This window comes from Nansenia antarctica (assembly GCF_963989245.1).
Source record: "Nansenia antarctica genome assembly, chromosome: 7".
NCBI classification, from domain to species: Eukaryota; Metazoa; Chordata; class Actinopteri; order Argentiniformes; family Microstomatidae; genus Nansenia; species Nansenia antarctica.
In genome coordinates, this window is record NC_137677.1 from 39361334 (window position 1) to 39366333 (window position 5000).

Consider the following 5000-nt stretch of genomic DNA (forward strand, 5'->3'; position numbering starts at 1 on the left):
ACTCATAAAACACCAACAAAGAAGTAAAAACGATTATTTTCTTACAAATCAATACAACATCATAATAAGTAATGAAAGATAAGCTGAGATGTAAACATGATAGAATGCTTCAGAGAACATTGTGGACCTGTTATGTGGCATCTGTGTTGATATGGTCAAAATACCGACATTAGTAAAGACTGTCGTCCAGGGGAGGCTGGTGGAGGTAGAAATCGGAGGACACCATTCCACCAAGCGTTGCAATGAGCCCATCCTATCCGATGTCTGCCTCCCCTGGTAAAGACAGTCATATGTGACACATTTTGGTCCGCATGTCGGCAACCAATCAAAATGTTCAGACTTTTTTCTGAACTACGTTTCAACGTTGTTGAGAATCACAACACAAACTTGCTAGTCAAGCCAAAATGCTGCAATGCAATGGATTTGGTGAGTAATCCCCACTGCTACCTAGTTCACTATAACACTACTTTACATTGTTAGCAGGCTCACAAAACAAGCTGTGTTAGTTGACTAGCGATGTGTCATTGATTTTCAACAACGCGGAAATGTATTCACATTTTCCGAAAGAAAAGTCAGATCATTACATCGGATCCCGACATGAGGACCAAAACATTAGAATGTGTCACATATTGAAATTGTAACTGACATGTTTACCATCCCAACTGTTTGTGTTGTTGGCTTGATGCAGAGAAGAAGCCCTAAAGCGCATTCTGGCAGGAGACACAAACATCTCCATACATTTGTAAGAGGCAGGGAAACATTTCTGGAGACGGTTGAGAGAGTATAATAAGATGTTTCCTAGCAGCTAGAGTTGCCAAACATGTGGGGAGGCATTCACAACATCACCCAGGTCAGTTAAGGAACACGGAATACATTACAGAAAGAGTTTAAAACTGAGTCACAAAGACGTTCTAGAGACTCACATAGTATCTCAAAGTATTTTTTTTATATACAGATAAAGAATGGGGAGACATGAAAACAAAAATCTCCAAATAAAGTTCACAAAAGACAAACAATTTGAACTGTACATTATACACATACCGGTTTACCGAATAGTTCAATATGTAACTATTTATTTTAAACACAGGTAGTGCTGGACGTTAAATCAAATGTAGTCCATCCTGCTCGTGTCCTCTATATCCATCTAGTAGGTATGTCTTCAACAACAAATGTTTTTTCTCCCTGAGCTAGCTAACGGGTTAGCATTGTGTGCGTTGTAATAATTTTATAATTTTGCCATTTAGCAGACGCTTTTATCCAAAGCGACTTACAATTACGAATTACAGGGACATTCCCCCTGGAGTAACTGAGGGCTAAGTGCCTTACCCAAGGGCACACTAGTAGTGGTGTGGCTTCAGGCGGGATTTGAACTCACAACCTTCCGATCCCAAGTCCAACTCACTATCCACTAGACTAGACCACCACTACCACTACTACAGTTGTGCTTAGATAAGGTATAAGCAAGCTTCCTAGAATATGCACTGTAACAAGGTAGTGGAGAAAAAAAACGTGCTTGATCACGTCGGCCGTGCGGCTGACCTGGTGTATCCGTGGACCGGTGAGTCCTATGACCCTCCGTGTACGGCCAGTCCTGTGGTGACCTATTGACTGTGACTCGAACAATCAATTGAAAGTTTTAACGCGTCAGCTACTCAACACTGCAGCATCTGCTAGAGGAGCATCACGAGGAGGTCAGGGAAAACGTTGTGTTTACTAGACTCACCTATACATGGGGTTGCGATGTCACTGTCTGCCGTCCGAAACCCAAAACAAACAGGATGGATGGTTCAGAGGTTTAGTGCACTGAGACACTGAGGTGTCCGTCCATACTGTGTGTGTGTCGTACTGGGATGTGAGCCATAGTGTGAGTGTTGGCAGAGGATGGATGAGAGAGAGAAGGTGATGGTAGACGAGGACATCAATGTCCTTCTATGGTAGATAGGTGTCAGACATCCTTAGATGTGCAGCTAGTAGTTATGGTAGCTCCTGGAATTCTATATATTTGCCTGTGTTGCTCTCTCTCTCTCTCTCTCTCTCTTCTTTTTCTCCCATTCTCTCCATCTCTCCCCTTCTCTCTCCCCTTCTCTCTCTCCAGGTCGCTGTTCATTTCGTTGATGATGAACTCCTGAAATGGAAGGGGGAAAAAACAAGCAGTGATTATATAAAACACAGACTTTAGACAAAAAAAACATCTGTGCAGGATGAACAACAATACGAAGAAGAATGTTAATTCTAATAGCGACCCAGCAGCTCTCTCTCTCTCTCTCACTCTCTCTCTCTCTACCTCTCTCTCTCTCTCTCTCTCTCCCCCACCTACCATTGTTCAGTAGAAAGTTAAACTTGGTCAACTTTCCTGTGACTCCAATTACATGAAAGTGATGTTGGAAGTGCGTCAAGTCCAGTGGTTGCAAGCATATGGGCAGTAACTGTTTTCATTGCAAACGGCACGCATAATTAGCCAGTCTGACGATAATGAGGCGAGCTGGCGAAGGTACCTGTTTCTCTCCTGCATGTATACACACACACGCACACTCACAAACACCAGGCACGCATGCAAACACATATAATCATGCGCAGGCACACAGGCACGTACACACACACACACACGCATCTGTGTATGAGCGTTGATATGTAATAATCAGGTCACTTCATAAAGGCCTATTATTCTTAGTTAATCTAAATGTGGTTCTCTGAAGGCTGTGTGTTTGAATAGAGAACCCAGGGGTCCAGAGGAAGTTAGAGGGAGACCATGTGGGTTTTTAAGCCTTTAATTAAATACATCATTACCGTATTAAACAAGGAATGCTCAAGTGTGGAGTGTCAGAGGGGGATGTGAGGGAAGCAGAAACTTGCTAATGTGTTCTAAATCACCTCTTTCCTAAGTCCCGATAAGATTCTCAAAACTGTGTTTTATATTTATTTCCAGTGCTATCTAATTAGTAGTATATCTGTCAATAACACTGGGGAGGCTGGTGGAGGTAGAAATCAGAGGGCGGGCTCAATATAATGGAATGGAATGAGTCTGTCCTTACCGTGACATACTGATTATGCTAATAATTATTGCAATTATTAAGTGAGTATCACCCTATTGGAGAGGAGCCGCCATGACACGATGACATGATACATTGGGTTAAAAAAATATGCTATTTATCTAGGGCATAGAACAAACTAGTTTAAGTAGGTTTTGCAAGGATGAAGAGGAATCGATCTTACACTTGATGTGCTATTGTCCTGTGGTTGCTTTATTTTGGTATCAAGTGGATGAAAAGTGGATGACAAATTATAATCGAAAATATACTATCAACCTACAAACAGTAATTTTGGGAGACTAAATCCTGGTACACACATAAAGATAATCTGGACAATTTTGGCCCGATTTCTCCCTTTCCGACCAAGGACAGCAAACGCCCGATTATCGGATGGCTCTAAAGATTATCCTACAAGATTATCCTGTGTGTGAGGTGTGTTAAGCGGGGTACACACATAAGGATTTTCAAAATCTTAATCGATTTCTTATCTGAGACAGACCCCACACATGAAGATAAAACAATCTTGGATTGAACAGCCTTGATCGTATTGTGTGTGGTGTGCGCCGATTTTCCCATTTCAGCACCCCACAGACATAAAGATTATCATTACGACAGACTCCAGACTCTCTCGAGTCTCGTTCCCCACGCCAGAAATCTCGCGTGAACCCATCCTTTTAATATTGCCTTTAAATAACAAAATAAATAAATTAAGATTATATAATGATTAAAGCACTTTAGCCATTTTGAGCCGCAACGTTTGCAGGAAAAGCTCTATACAAATAAAGTTATTATTATTATTTATTTTTTAATCTAACGTAGTACCCTGACTGACCTGTACGAGGCAACCATGTGCGACAGGGCAAATAAAGTGCCGAATAACGAAAAGAAGAAGTCAGCTCGCTTCTTGATTGGCTACATTCCATCCACGTCATAGTCGGACTCGCGAGCAGGGTTGCCAGATGGGAATGACATTTTCCACCCTAACCACAGTCTAAAACCGCTAATTCCAACCAAAGATCTGGCAACCCTAGGATTTCTGGTCGTAAGTATTGAACACATTTGACATTTACGATTGCCGGCCACGACCATTTTCCGAGCAGGTTGTCGGGAGAGATTGACTCTTAACACACCTCACACCACAGGATTTTGTTATAGGAAAATCTTTAGAGCCATCTGATAATCGGGCGTTTTCTGTCTTTGGTCGGAAGGGGACCGACAACCTGCTCGGAAAATGGTCGGGGCCGAAGATGCTAAATATTAAATGTGTTCAATATTTACGTTCAAAAGTCCTCTTGTGTGTGGGCGAAACTGACAACGACTCGCGAGTCCGATTGTGACGTGGAGCAGAATGTAGCCAATCAAGAAGCGAGTTGACTGACACGTCCTCTTCTTTTCGTTCTTCTGAACTTTATTTGCCCTGTCGCACATGGCTGCCTCGTACAGGTCAGTCAGGGTACTACTACCCTGATCACGGGAGATTTCTGGTTTGGGGGACGAGACTCTAGACTGTCGTAGGACAGATCTTTGTTTGTGGTGTGCTGTATTGGGAATATCGGAGCACACCACACGCAATACGATCAAAACTGTTCAATCCATGATTTTTTTATCTTCATGAGTGGGGTCTTTAGAAATTCTTTATGTCTGTACCAGGCTTTAAGTGGTAACAATACAGACATCAGTAACATTGTAATCCTGTTTGGTAAAATATTTATAGTAAAGCGGAAAATGTGCACACAGCTTAATCTCTCTGACTTCCAAAACTATCTAAAAACACACTGGGTGACTGAAAAATCAACATCCAAAAATAAACTACAATCCTTGAAATGTGTAAAAGGATGGGAACAGCTAAGCCTTGGAGGAGGATGGGACCAGCTAAGCCTTGGAGGAGGATGTGAACAGCTAAGCCTTGGAGGATGATGTGAACAGCTAAGCCTTGGAGGAGGATGGGAACAGCTAAGCCTTGGAGGAGGA